The 16,065-nt window shown below is 38.3% G+C and overlaps 1 long non-coding RNA gene across 4 annotated transcripts in view; it reads left to right on the forward strand.

Annotated features, from left to right (window-relative positions):
- Window positions 1-1,885: 1,885 nt before the first annotated feature.
- LOC125275268 overlaps window positions 1,886-16,065 on the forward strand; it is a 43,272-nt gene continuing 29,092 nt past the window's right edge. The window contains exons 1-2 of one of the 4 annotated variants that reach the window (XR_007186416.1): window positions 1,886-2,637; window positions 2,918-3,409. This is a non-coding gene — a long non-coding RNA (uncharacterized LOC125275268). The remainder of the gene's footprint in view (window positions 2,638-2,917; window positions 3,410-16,065) is intronic. The other 3 variants (XR_007186419.1, XR_007186418.1, XR_007186417.1) reach the window with 3 other exon arrangements.

The raw sequence follows: 16,065 nt of genomic DNA on the forward strand, positions 1-16,065 counted from the left end.
AACTTTGAGCTTTAAAATTTTTACAGATTTTATTTATACTCTAACAACAACATTACACACTAACTAAAGTTTGAAACATGGGATCACAAAGAACGGGACCTTTAAACATTAATTCAGTAACGAAAGGCCTATGTGTGTGTAGAGACAAGTAACGATTCGAATCTGTTTTGGCTTCGTTTGAAACTAAGGTGGTGGAGTTGGAGTTAAAGGGTTAGTTCACCCAAAAATGAAAATTCTGTCATTTATTACTCACCCTCATGCCGTTCCACACCCGTAAGACCTTCGTTAATCTTCGGAACACAAATTAAGATATTTTAGTTGAAATCCGATGGCTCAGTGAGGCCTTCATAGGGAGCAATGACACTTCCTCACTCAAGATCCATAAAGGTACTAAAAACGTATTTAAATCGGTTCATGTGAGTACAGCGGTTCAGTATTAATATTATAAAGTATAATATTATCAGTGTATCGAATCTGCTGTTCGGAGCGCCAAAGTCACGTGATTTCAGCCGTTGGCAGTTTGTCACGCGATCTAAATCATGATTCGACACACTGATTCATTTGTGCTTCGATGCTTCATGAAGCAGTGTTTTAAAATCGGCCATCACTAAATAAGTCGTTATTTTGTTTTTTTGGTGCACCAAAAATATTCTTCTCCCTTTATAATATTAATATTCAACCACTGTACTCACATGAACAGATTTAAATACGTTTTTAGTACCTTAATGGATCTTGAGAGAGGAAATGTCATTGCTCCCTATGGAGGCCTCACGGAGCCATCGGATTTCAACTAAAATATCTTAATTTGTGTTCTGAAGATGAATGAAGGTCTTAAGGGTGTGGAACGGCATGAGGGTAAGTAATAAATTACAGAATTTTCATTTTTGGGTGAACCAACCCTTTAATGCAGTGGTGTTACACATTTAAGTTGCCCTTTATTTAATACTTTTGAACGGACTGCTGTATAATGAACTGCTGAAATGCCTATTATTATTTAATCAATATTTGATATCTCATTGACGCTCGCTCCAGTTACATTTGTGGACTGGATCAAATATGATATCTGTAGATGGTTTACCTTTTCAAAATACATTGAGGTTGATATTCTTCAGGTATATAAGATTTTTTGCAAGTTCAATTAGTATTTTTATTATTATTATTTAACTTTGTAAATTTGTGGTTATATGTTCTGGCCCATAATAGTAGAATACATAATTGAGTGAAAATGTTTTTTAAATATATTTTAATAATTTAGTCTATTTTGATATTTGATATCTCATAGATGGACTCTCGGATGGATGGCATTTTTTTTTGTCTACCTAGTAGGGGTATAATGGTACACAGAAGTCACAGTTGGGTACGTACCTCGGTTTTGGGGTCATGGTTTGGTACGATTTTGGTTTATTTATTTTATGGTCCAATTCTCACTATTAACTAACTATTAACTATGACTTTTGCCTCATTAATCTCCAAGTACTAATAGACAGCCAATATCCTAAAATATCCATGCTAATAAGCAACTACTTCATAGTGAGAATTGGACCGTAAACTAAAGTGTTACTGGACAAAGGAACAAATGCTAGATTCATTTTCGTTTATTTTGAATAGACAGTAGTGCAAATCACAGTTTGTTCCACCTTGCGACATTTAGTCCCCTAGTTGGTACAGTACAGTTTTAAGCACTAAGCAGTAAACAGAATACACTCTTGCATATAGGTCATATTTCACACAAGTCATTCGCGTATGCGTTGTTCTTCTTCTGCTCTTTTTCCTGTTGTGGCAGTTAGCAAACAGCGTTGTATTACCGCGCGCCCCCTTCTGGATTGGAGTGTGGATAGCCTGTGACTGACTGTATTCTTCGTCTAACTGCATGAACTGAACCGCGAAGCCCGTACCGTACGGTTCGAGACGAATACATGTAATAACGTAATACCAACACTTAAAATAGTTTTATTGTTGCAACACCCAAAATATACCACTATTGATTTCACTGTATTTATTTTATCCTCATGTCTTTTTCATACAAAAAAAGCAATCAAGTTCAAGTTGCAGTTTATTTATAAAATACAAATCTTGCACATATGTAAAGAGTTACTAAGCTGTTAAAAAGTTTTTTTTATTTGCTCATATCGTGTCTTGCCTTAGGGTATCGAGGCAGGACTGCCACTGGTGGCCCCTCAAAGACAATAGATGCCCCTGTTTAAAACTGGCTCCAAGAATTAATGTTTTGTGCAGTTGACTGTAATTTCTGAGAAAGTCACTGAACACATGTATGTGCACAGGGTTTGTTCCTCTCGTTTTCGCTCTGCCTGACACACACGCACACAATCTCGGCACAGACTCTGTTCGTGTAAACCTTCTCCCCTTCCCCCCACGTCTCTCTCCCTTTCTGTCCCCCTCGTCCTCCCCTCCCTCTCACTCTCACTTACAGCCTGCGAGCACTATTTCAAGCCTCCATCAGAAGGAGTGAAGGAGAGCGAGTCACAGAGGTCGGGGGGAGGGGCCGGCAGACAGGATTTGGAGTTCAAGTGCATGTGGAGAAAATGACCTGGAAGACAGTGAGACAGAGAGCGGAAAGCACAGACGGGAATATCCTCTTCTTTTCCATGCACAGATATCTGCCTTGGAATCAAGAAGGTGAGAATGAAAAAAAAGCACACACAAAAGAACCAATGAAAGAAAATCGAATGCCGGGAGAGGAGCGGAGGACAAGAAAATGTATTCCGGCCCCCTCCTCTGAACTCTTGGCTATGGCTCACTCCTCCTTCTTCCCTCCCTTCCGTGAACCCCTTAGCCTCTCTTTTCTATCTATCGTTCCCTCTCTGTCATTCTCTCCCCTCCCACCTCCTCATGCGGTCGCTCGCGTACACATGCGCCCTTACGATTTCTCTCTCTTTCTCTCTCTTCCTCTCTCCAGCGACTGCAGTGCTTCTCTTCTCATCCTCGCAGCCTGGCAGCTTCATCCGTGTTCCTCCCTCCTGGACGGAGAAACACGCGCAGCTTTTCTAATGGTCCCCCCACCCCTCTGCGTGCCTCCCTAAAAAACCAGGCCCCTTCAACAGCTCCTTTTCCTACTTGTCTCGGTGCCTGGTCACCGTCCGCTCTCCTTTGCACTTCACTTACATTCATTTTTTTTTCATTTATGTTTTTTGTTGAATAATTTTCCAGCCCTATCCCACAAAAATCTCGCATTCATAGTGTGAAAGCAGTTCAGAGTGCTAAATGAACAGTAGGAAATGGGCTGATGGGATGGGTAGTAGGAAAAACGTGGTTTGGGAGGAAACGCTAAGAGGAGAGAAGTGACTGCCGCTGGGATAGCGGAGAGGAGGAAGGACCCGGAGCAACGAGAGAAAGAGCCAAACGTGGGATCAACAAAACCGCGGGAAAAGGAGGAGGAACGACCAGACTGGTACTCTTGTCTTTCTGTTTTAACCCTCTAGTTCTTTCTTTTTCATCAGTCACTATCCCGTTCTGTCCATCCGTATCTTTCAACTTTATCTCTATGTTCATTCTCTCCTACTATTTCTCGTTCACTTTTTGAAATCATGTTCAAAAGCGTTATTTTTTTCTCTATTTTTGCTTCCTGCAATTTCGTCTTGTTGAATTCCCGTAGTTGTTTCGTATTCGATTTTGGGGATGTGCAGCATTCAGGCATCGGCGGAGCAAAGAATCAAAGCATGTGTGAGATTTGTGTTGAGAACGAACTATTATTGTTTCTTCATTCCTTCACTTTTTCTTGTCTAATGCTTGTGCTGCAAATATTCTGTTCGTTTGCATGGTAGGTTTTGTCTGTAAGTGATTCTGCATGTGTATGTGTGTGTCGTGAGTGCGTGTGTATGTCAGCATGCGTGCTTGAACATGCAGGAGGGTAAACCGTGCTTGGAATTGTGGGGGTCGTTCTCTTTCCCTGTTACTGTCTTGCTCGCTGTTCCCAGTATGCCCCTAACTTCCTCTGCCCATCATCCTTTCATCCGGGAACCCCCACAACTGTCCATCCATCCGGTCGACCGCTAGCTCAGGGGAATCAGAGACAATGGCCACAGATCTCAGGCCTGTATGTGTGCCATAGTTGACTTGTACAATTAGCACTAGGCAAAAAGGCACGCTCAGTTTTTGAGTTCGGAAAAGTAACAATCTAAACCATTTTTTTTTGCAAACGCTTGGCGATATATAGTCGGAACTGCTAACGAAGAGCGACCGAGCTTGTGGACACATGTGGTAAAGTGCACATCTCATCCAGGGGTTTGCTCGGTGCATCGAGGCATTAAATAAGAGACGTTGTTGAAATGCACAAAAGCCAAATGCTCTGGATCCTGCTGTGTGTGTCGTGATGTTCGTCCCTGTTTCCTCTCGGAATATTTTCTCCCTCCTTTCGTTCTGGATGAGATTTTATTTTTGTGGGTTATTGTGGTATCTCTCCACATTTTTGTACCGAGGGAGTGTCTGGTTTAGATCATATTCTGCTTTCTGCATTTGCTCCTTAATGCACCTGGATCTGGTAGGTGTAACATTTGTTTGTGTGTGTGTGGGTGTGTGTCTGTAAGCATTTTGTAATGAGAATAAGTGTGTGTTTGTGGTTTTCGTAAGGTTGGGCTCCTGAAGGAATTTTACATTTTTGCTCTGCATTTTGTATTGGAAACTATACATATTAAAGGGATTGTTCATCCAAAAATGACAATTCTGTCATCATTTACAACCCTCTACGGACACACTAAAGCTCGAGTCGCCATTGGCTAGTACATTTTTTATTTTACTCGCCAGACTTACTTACATGGAATCCAAGAACAATGCAAATGGAAAAACAATTTGCATAAATATAATATATGAATTTTAGACACTATTAAAGTCAAGTAAACAGTCTATAATAAAATAAGGTCAAATAATCAAACTAAAAGTAATAGCACAAATAAACACAATAGAAAAGATGCCAATTAAATAAACAGTACTTTTCAGGTAGAGCTAACAGTAGTTAGATGTAGATTAGGTACAGAAATTAAATAAACTAAACAAATGTAAAATAGCACTGCATAGTCTTCACTTTATACATTAAATATAGATTAATCCTTATTAAAGTTACAGAAGTTATTCAGTCAAGAGCATTAAGGTGATCTATTGCAGCGAATCTGTTGTTTGATTAAAGCCCCCCTGAAATCAAAATGTAAATTTTTTTAGCTTTTAGTATGAATATGTTAGCCTTAAGGTTATGAATAAGCTGGTGTGTTGCAAAACATTGACAAAATTTGCATTTAGGAGATAAAAGCATTCAAAACTTGCAGGCTCTCACTTCCGCTAAAATGGATCACAGATTTTCATTAACTCACTGTGGGCTTCTTGTCAAACCTTCTGTCCAATCAAATGCTCTCTAGAATCTTAAGTCCCTCCCCCTACACTATAAACAGAAGCTGAAGCTGCAGCTGAAATCGATAATTTGTTCACACATTTACTAGTTTCTATATGACACATAGTGCACTATATTCAGACAAGGTAAATATGCCTTCCATTGTCCGCAGCACGCACAGTCTGCTCCGGTCCAAAGACAAGAGAGCAAAGAGCGGATCATATGCGCGAGTTGCCACAGACCACAAAATGTACCGGACCCATTTAAATTCTGCACAGAATGCTGTATTTTAAAGCGATATAGAGGAGATTAGGAAGAGAAATGTTTAGAGATTAGAGGGAAACTAAAGCTTTACCGAGCTCAACGGCTCTGGCCGAGCTGTGATATAAATATAAATGATATAAATGAAACGCTATTGGCTATTTTAAAAAGGGGCGGAGATGTTCGATATATCCCGCCCTGTCTTCCTGTTTCAGTTGAAATTACGTCAACACATTGAATAATGCTGCGCGCTCCAAGACACTTCAGTGTGCCTTTAATATTACAATACAGACTGCAGCAGAAATATTAGGCAGCTGTCACTTTAAGACTAATGCACGGATCCAATATACTGTTACACGCTCGTTTACTTTCTTAACTGTTTACATTCACTTAAGACATAACCGACTATGTTTGCTAGGATACTCGCCAAGACGGGCAATTTGACGTAATTTTGTGTGAAATTGTCAGTTCAAGAGCAAGACATGAAAGAGAGCTCAATTTAGTATTCGTGTGCTGTCAGACACGGCTTTCAGAGCGCGCACAAGTTATCTTTTGCGTCTTTTTGCGCTTGAATTTTAAATTGGCAAGGCTTAAAAACATGTGCAAATATTAAATTATAAACTTTCATGATGATGCAGCACCGGTCCGATCGGGACAGTGACAGTTCTGTCAATGAGCCCTGCATGTGCACTCTTTCTCAAAATATCTTCTTTTATGTTCCAGTTTTGGAACAACAAGAGGGTGAGTAAATCATTTTTGGGTGAACTATCGTTTTAATACATATACCCCCAGTTTCATTGACAAGGCTTAAGCTAGTCCTAGACTAAAATGCATGTTTGAGCTGTTTTAACATTTGCTACATGAGCTGTCTTAACTGAAAGCAAATTGCACTGATATATCTTAAAATATGTCAGTGCCAATGTTTTGTCTCAAGATGCACACCAGTAATGTTTTTTTTCTAGGGCACATTTATAAAAGCTACTTAAATGCCCTAATTGAACTAAGGGCTAATCCCGGTTTAATCTAAGCCCTATCTGTGAAACTGGGCCATAGTTGTTTTTATGTATTGTATGTGTCTTTATTGTGTTATGAGTATTCTGCATTCTGTGTGTTGTGCATGCAATTTAGGGTTTATGGACAGACTATGTTCAAAGGAACTGTGTATTTCTTAACTAGCATCATTGATACTTAATTTACTGAAGATCCATTTACAAAATAATTTAATTAAATATAGTGGTCTTAAATACAGTGTGCCTGGTTTGTAAAGTGGCATAGTATTTTTTTTTTGTTGAATTATATAACAAAAACCGTTAATATTTACTGTTTATGTCCAGTCTGATGTTGAGGTGTTAATGTTTTTTTTCTGTCAAAAAATAAGATTAATACATTTTAAATGCATATACAAAAAGTGGGTTTCAAAAGACACCACATTGAAAATTTTGGGATTTCTAGATCACTAATCAAAAAGCAAATTAGTGATACTGACCATGTTAATTTCTTTGTATAAAAGGTCTGATTTCTGGTTATTCATGTACATTTTTCACTTATGTTGTTGTTTTTTATATTGGTTTGACTTTTGAACCCCAAGGATATTTTAGAGTAGCTTAAAGGGTTAGTTCACATTCAAATGAAAATTGCCCCAAGATTTACTCACCCTCAAGCCATCCTAGGTGTATATGACTTACTTCTTTCTGATGAACACAATCGGAGTTATGTTAATAAATATCCTGATGCGTCCAAGCTTTATAATGGCAGTGAATGGGAAACAACGATTATGAAGCTCAAGAAAGTGCATCCATCCATGATAAACGTACTCCACATGGCTCTGGAGGGTTAATAAAGTCCTTCTGAAGCGAAGCGATGCATTTGTGTAAGAAAAATATTTGTAAAATATCTAGCTTCCGCCAGACCGCCTTCCGTATTCAACTTAGGAAGAAAGTGTAACGCCTCTTGCAGTTCAAAATGCTTATGCTACATCCTATGCCTTCCGTATGCAACTTATGGATCAGTTATGCTTTCTTCCTAAGTTGAATACGGAAGGCAATATGGTGGAAGCTACTTATTTTACATTATAACTTGTTAGATGTGGATATTTTTACACAAATGCTTCGCTTCAGAAGGCCTTTATTAACCCCCGGAGCCGTCTGGAGTACATTTATGATGGATGGATGGATGCACTTTCTTGAGCTTCATACTCATTGCTGTCCGTTCACTGCCATTATAAAGCTTGGATGCGTCAGGATAGCTATTAATGTAACTCCGGTTGTGTTCATCAGAAAGAAGAAAGTCATATACAGCTAGGATGGCTTGAGGGTGAGTAAAGCTTGGGGCAATTTTTATTTTAAAGTGAACTAATCCTTTAACAAGCAACAACAACTGAATATTAGTTATTGTTTCCCATTTTAACAAGATTATATTTTGCTTTTATATTATTGGAGTAACATGGATGAAAAAAAAATATATATATATAAAGAGGATGTGGTCGAACATTTCTGCTGTGTTCCTGTTATGTATCTATAATTTGTAGCTTTCATATTTATAACGTATGATCTAACAAAGAGCTTGTTGTTGATATTCATTAATCTGCAGCAATATAAAATCCATTATCTTCAGAAAAGCATCCTAAAAGTGGTTTTGCAGTCTGCTGTCTGTGATTGGTTGCTTGCCATGGCCTGTTGGTGGATGGCGTGCATCTGTGCCATGGCCCTAGCCTGACCCTGTTAGCACTCAAGGGGACTGAGGAGAGAGAGAAATCAGGGCGAGCAGAGTCGAGGGTGGGGGATGAATTTGATGACTCTTTGATATCAAAATTTGGATGAGGAAAGTGTCTAGTCTAGCGCTAGACAGTCAGAGGCAGAGGGGAAAAAAACACGGCCGCTCTGTGACGACACGCTCCGTTTGATACTGAGCCATCGGTGGCCGTCAAGGGGACTTTCCGGAAAATAACGCCATTGATTTCAACATCAGAAGAGAGATGAAGTGAGAGAAAAGAGCAAAGGAGAGATGATGCCATGGTGTCAGGGTCTCTAGTGTTATGAAATATTACTCATACCGCCTGTCTGTTATGTAACGTTACATAACCCAGGCTTCCGTGGTAACTCTGTTATTGGAGCTCAACTTGTGATCAGGAGGAAATTCGAAACTTATGGATTCGAGCTGAAGAAGTCCTTTGGTGTATAATTTAAGAAGTGTATGTAATCACAGTCATTGTAACTATGATGCACTGTACCTTCTTTTGATTCAGCTCAACAGGAACAACGCAACATGCGTTTTTCTCCGTAAAAAAGTCCCTTTGTTGGTAAAATAGCAGCATGCTTTAAAATGTACTTTTCAAAAAATTCTTGTAATTCAACATCCAAATAACCAATTCAATCTGATCTTTTGTTCAAAGGAGTTCACATGGTCAGTGTCACTTATGTTAGATGATTTGAATAGATTACATAGAAATAGTGCAGAATGTTAAATATTGTTTATTAATTTTACTTATAATGTTTCTTTGTTTATTATTTTTCAAAATCCTAAAACTTTCTGTTAATTAATTAGATTTTGAACCGCAGATTTTCAGTGTGGTCTCAGATTTTGTAATCACTTTAGTATGTGAAATTGATATCTCCATTTATTTAAGCTTATTTTTTGACACTGCAAAAATATTTTGCCATTATAATGGTTAGCATTATTCTTCTGCTTTTTTAAATTCAAATTTTGTTTTTCCAGTCACTCAGTGTAGCAGACCATGTGGCCTTGTTTCAGGCTCATCACTCTTACAAAGTTGTCATCGTGGAATGTTTCCCATGGTTCTCTGTAACAGAACAGTGTGTAAATTAGCATCAGCCTTGTCCCTAATATCAAGGTCAGAAACTTCATCAATCTTATCCATGTTTGTTCATGTCAGAGCCCCATGGGTATTTCATATCAACTGTCTATAGAAACTTCAATGCTTGTTTAAGGACATTATTCATGCATTATTCATATTCATGCATCATTCAATTCAATTCAGAATGATTTAATTAATCTTGGGTCATGAATAACCTTTCAGTTTAGTAACTTTTACAGAACTTTTAAAATACTTTCATTAAAGTATCTTAGCCAAGAAATGAGAGAAATAGAGACTACTTCAGTTTCAGTAAAAGTTGTGTAGGGGTTGGAAAGTCAGCACAATCCTGTTAAGGATGAAAAAAAAAGAAGCAATTGATATTTTGAATATTGTATATTTAAAAATATTGTCACAATGAGTTTAATATTTAGCATTTTAAATTGATTAATATTCATTAAATATTCAACAATTTAAAATTCATTTTCAAAATGCTTTGGTTGGATTCTTAATCGACTCATTAAGGCCACATTCAGACTGCCAGCAAAAATCAGATGTTTTGCATATGCAGACTTTATCCAGATGGGTTTTTGAAAGTCTGGAGAGCAAAAAAAAAAAAAAAAAAAAATGCACATGAAATTAGATTTTTTAAAATCTGATTTTATACCACATATGGAGGTTGTTTGACATGCGATTCCAATCAGATTTTTACAGATGCGCCTCAGTCGGAATGCTCTGGATTCTCAAATCAGATTTCAAACTGTCTTTTGCGTCACTCTTAACACGACACATAACAATAATGCCAAAACTTGGTTTCGGAAGTGCTTGTTCAAAAGATATGTCCAGAGATTTTGGCATTTTCCTGTTTGATGGAGGAGTTCTGCACTGCAACTCGACACTGCAACATGTCTGCAGTCTGAATACTTAGTACTTATAGATTTCATGGTTGAGATTGTAAATGTTTGAAAACTGCCAAACCAAACCTAAAACCACCTAAATTTTGTCCACCCCATCCAATTTTGCCCTGCACAATTGAATTCAGAACTGCCCAATTGGCAGAAAATCAACACTGGTGTCTTCATGTGTTTTCAAGGAGGTGTGGCTTTGGAGAGCCCTCTGAAGGGAGGGTGGGATCTCATGCTTTCAAAGCTTGCTTGCTATTACTAGCTTCTTCAAAATTGCCTACCCTTCCTTTAATAGATAGTTTTTATTTAAATTTACATCCACAATATTCAAGATACCGTTCCTTCTCTTATCTAGTCACAACTTTTCAAATCTGGATTACTTTCCATGTCCAGATCAGGCTAGAACATTTTAACATTTCATTGTCTGTCTTTCTCTCCCACTCCTTCTTTTACTCCCTTTCTCCATTCTCTCCATCTCATGTATTTCTCATTAATAATGGATGAAATTCAACCACATACCATACTGTAATGGATTGCATAGTCCTCAGGATATCCCCAGTCACTGGACTGTGCTGGATTTTTCCGTTAAGAGAGATGAATGAAACACGCAAAAGTGAAATAACTTTCACTTACTCTTGACCTCTTGACTATACCGTTGCATGGGAAAAGCTTTGCTTCTTCGAATGAACTGCGAACATTTTGGTAACAAATGTTCAGCATATTTCATATATACATCATCTATTCATCTAGCTGTCTTGACTTCACCACAATACCACAATATGTTTTAAACAAAGCAATGGAGCAATTGCACCGAGGCACGTTTACAAAATAGATGATGCATTTTTAAAAATAATGATCATTATCTAGATCCATATCTACATATAATAACCAGGTATGTGTGCAAGTATGGTTAAGTATATACTGCAGCAATTTCATATTACACATCAGATCTTGCTTTTGAAAGTTTGCAGAAACTTGTTGTAATAGTCATAGTATTAGTAATATGTGATGTTCCACTCATTACATTGTTTTGAGAATTGGATATTAGCACCAATTAGCATATTACCATTGCACTGTGAATATTTCAATAACAAATGTTCAGCATATTTCAGATATACATCATAATTTATGTCTCTATCCATCTTGACTTTACCACTAAACCACAATATGGTTTCAACAAAGCAGTAGAGCAAATGCAATGAGGCACATTTACAAAATACTGTCGGTGATGCATTTTTGAAAATAAGAGGGGTAATTTGCCATTAATGATTGCTAGGTCCATATTTAGTTACATCTATAGTACCCAGGTATGTATGGCAGCAATTGAATATTGAATAGGTCAGATCTAGCTTGAAAGACTTCAGAAATTTGCAATACTCCCTGAGGTTCCAGTCATTACATAGTTTTGAGAACTGAGTATTAGCAAAGTCCCTTTAAAGGGTTAGTTCACCCAAAAATGAAAATTATGTCATTTATTATCATACCGTTCCACACCCCTAAGACCTTCGTTAATCTTCGGAGCACAAATTAAGATGTTTTAGTTGAAATCCGATGGCTCCGTGAGGCCTCCATAGGGAGCAATGACATTTCCTCTCTCGAGATCCATAAAGGTACTAAAAACATATTTAAATCGGTTCATGTGAGTACAGTGGTTCAATATTAATATTATAAAGTGACGAGAATATTTTTGGAGCGCCAAAAAATACAAAATAATGACTTATTTAATAAAGGCCGATTTCAAAACACTGCTTCTGGAAGCATCGGAGCACAAATGAATCAGTGTATCGAATCTGCTGTTCGGAGCGCCAAAGTCACATGATTTCATCCGTTGGCAGTTTGACGCGCGATCTGAATCATGATTCGAACCTCTCGGATTTCATCTAAAATATCTTAATTTGTGTTCTGAAGATGAACGAAGGTCTTATGAGTTTGGAACAACATGAGGGTGAGCAATTAATGATAGAAATTTCATTTTTGGGTGAACTAACCCTTTAAGTTAGTTTTAAAGGGATAGATCACCTAAAACCAGACAATGCATCAACTCTCAACTCAGATTTTCTGAATAAGTGAGAACAATATGTCGAGATATATGTCCCATCTTAGACCGATAAGTTGTTTGTTCCATGAAATTTCTTAGGAATAGATCCTGTAGGAAAATATGCCGTTTAAGTTCCAAAAATGGAGCAAAGCCAGCAGAAGAGTCTGGTGTCAGTGTCAGAAATTGGTAGATACTTTGACGTCTCAATTCTTGTGTAGCCACAGGATACGTTTTGAGCTCAGTAGCAGTCCACCAGCGTGCAGGCGGATGAATTCCTCAAGAAAGATTAAAACAAAACCCTATGGGGAATTGTGTCAGTTAAGGTCTGCTGTGCTTGTCCAAGCTTGAAAGGAACCCAAGGAGAACACAGGTACATGAATGTTATTTTAACGTGTACAAAGCTTAAAGGGATAGTTCACCCAAAAATGAAAATTTGATGTTTATCTGCTTACCCCCAGCGCATCCAAGATGTAGGTGTCTTTGTTTCTTCAGTAGAACACAAATTATGATTTTTAACTCCAACCGTTGCTGTCTGTCAGTCAAATAATGCTAGTGGATGGGAACTTCTACTATAAGAGTAAATAAAACTTGCATAGACAAGTCCAAATTAAACCCTGCGGATCGTGACGGCACATTGATGTCTTAAGACACGAAACGATCGGTTTGTGCGAGAAACCGAACAGTATTTATATAATTTTTTACCTCTAATACACCACTATGTCCAACGGCATTCATCACTCGATTCGTTTGGTCTGATCGCGCTCTGACAACGGCAGTGATGTCTCGCTCTCATTGAAGTATATGCGCGAGACATCACTGCCGCTGTCAGAGCGCGATCAGACCAAACGAATCGAGTGATGAATGCCGTTGAACATAGTGGTGTATTAGAGGTAAAAAATTATATAAATACTGTTCGGTTTCTTTTATTTACTCTTATAGTCCAAGTTCCCGCTGACTTGCATTATACCACTGACAGACGGCAGCGGTTGGAGTTAAAAATCATAATTTGTGTTCTACTGAAGAAACAAAGTCACCTACATCTTGGATGCCCTGGGGGTAAGCAGATAAACATCAAATTTTCATTTTTGGGTGAACTATCCCTTTAAGTCTTATCCATTGGACAAAGAATCCAATAATTGTTACTGTTCTTTAAATTTGTATGAGATAGACTATATTAAGAGAAAAATGAATGTCAATTTTGTGTTGGTTACTATCAGCAGATGGTCATGTGGTCATGTGGTTCAGTGGTTCAGTGCCAATGTGAATGTGATTTACAAATAGACAGAGGTTGTAAAACTGCATTTTGAGTTTGGGGAGAAATGTAGATGTTTTGAGAGCGTTGGCTCTTGTTTTAATTCTTGCAAGGATCTCATAATTCATCTTTCAGTCGTGTTCATATCATCCTCCCCTGCATCTCAGAGCTGTGCCGGGAGACCGCACATAGCTCTTCATTCAGATGCACACACACTCGGTACAAACTCACAGTGGTGTGTGATTCAGCCAGATGTCTCAATTAGCTGAATGATACGATTTCCAGTCAGTAGCATAAAACAATGCATTTGGAAAACATGGGCTGAAAATTAAAGAGGCTGTTTACCAGTTTAAAGTATCAGGTTCATTGTTCCCGCTAATTTGATCGGGAGGCGTTTTTGAAAACACTGAATATGCATCTTTTCCAAAGGGAAGGCACATAGAAATGTATTTTTGTTGTGTAATCCTACCGCCTCTTAAAACTAGAGCACTAAATCTGCATTAATGAGGGATCAACTTTGCAAAATTGCAAATTGTCTAACACAATAACACAAATGTTGGTCTTATTGCATGTAATGCCTATGATGCTTTAACTTTTTGTAGTTAAATTGACACTATAGACCTTTTTTTCAATTTGTTTTACAAACAGAGAAAAACACAATTTAATACTTTTATACCTTTAGTTTATAGGCTAAAATATTATTGCAGTGAAAGTTTGGAGCTAGAAACAGCACTTATTTTATTAAATACCCTCAGCCTGATTTACATATTAGCTTTTTTTGCTGTTTCACTCTCCAGTACTATTGGCTCACCGGCCTTTAAAGGGTTAGTTCACCCCAAAATGAAAATTCTGTCATTATTACTCACCCTCATGTTGTTCTGAACCTGTAAGATGTTCGTTCATCTTCGGAACACAAATTAAGGTCTTTTTGATGACAAAATGCTGTCAGATTTCCCTTCATTGACTGCCTTTGCTACTAACACTTTAGCCGTTTTTCCACCGTTGGGACGAACGGTTCTTAGAATGGTAAGGAACAGTTCCAGACAGTTGTGTTTCCACTGGAGCCTGGTATGGGACAGCATGATTACAAACCGTGCTCGGCCCGGAATTCTCGGCACGGTTACTGAATCGTGCTGGTAGAATCCGTGAAGTGACGTCACCACACAGGATTGGTCACTTGTCTGTTGCCTGGCTACCAGGGCTGCGTTCAGCCCCAACAAATCATTGCAAAACGTTTTTTAAACGGAAACGGTGGTGCGTTGAACACCCTGTTCTGATGACGCAAGAGTTGCAACTATGGCAGCTGAGAAGGCCATTCTTTGTGTTCTTTTTGAAGAATTTTCGGAGCCTGATGAAATCGGTATAAATACATGTTTAATGCAAAATACGCTCGATGTTACAGTCACTGCCCTTGCCATCCAGAATAAAAGAGAACACATTTGTAAAATCTTTACTTGGACCCATTGTGCGAGCTGTCTGTTTAATCCCGCGTGGTTTATAGCCTATACATGCTGCTGCTGATTGGGCTGGCATTTTTGACACACCCACCAAACAAGAGAAAATCTCAAACCCGTTGCACACTGTTTCCAGGAAACATGTCGTTTAACCTGGAAACTGTAGCAAAACATTGTGCACCGGTTTGAGCTTGAACGTGCCCCAGTTTCTCTGTAACGTAGCTGGCTAAGCGTTCTATTTGAGCGACGTTAACACAAATTAATAATAAAATTAAAAGAAATATCTAATCATCCTCCATAACGCAGTCATTATTTACATCTCATATAATAAGTAAACTGTTGCGTTACCAAGGCAACGACTGACGCTATTAGACCAGCCGTTATTAGCCCCACAGTGGAAAATGAAACCGTAACCGTACCAGCTGGCCCGGATCGGCACGGAATGGAACGGTTAAGCAATGAGATGCTTCAAAACATTCATAAAGAAATCGTAGAACTAATTTAAATGAATCAAGCGGTTTAGTCCACAATTTCTGAAGAGAATCGATCGCTTGTTATGATGAATAGATTTAATTCAGGCTTTTACTCGCATTTAAATTGATCAGCAAAAATAAGCAGAAACTCAACCGAACCTGAATGTCGCACAAGAATAAACCTCTTCCGGAAGCTCCATTCCACACTTCGTTTTTTCCGTTAATTTAGTGCACCATCCGGGTATTCAAAGTGCACTTTTTCTTTTTGGAATTTTCAGTGTGAACGCACTACTGCACTATTTGTACTTAAAAACGTCATAGAATAGTGCACAAGTACGCGAATTGGGACGCACCTCTTATGTAGCCCCGTCCCTTTTCAGCGCCGCGCTATTTGTCTTCCGTTTTTTTTGTAATTCCACAGCGATCTTACGTATTTGTGAATGAACTGCTTGTTTTAAAATCTTCCCGGTCTACTGACATTTGTTAAGACATCTGCTTTAAACATTACAATGCTCACGATAACTTTCATTAAC

The sequence above is a fragment of the Megalobrama amblycephala genome, linkage group LG9, assembly GCF_018812025.1.
Source record: "Megalobrama amblycephala isolate DHTTF-2021 linkage group LG9, ASM1881202v1, whole genome shotgun sequence".
Lineage (NCBI taxonomy): Eukaryota > Metazoa > Chordata > Actinopteri > Cypriniformes > Xenocyprididae > Megalobrama > Megalobrama amblycephala.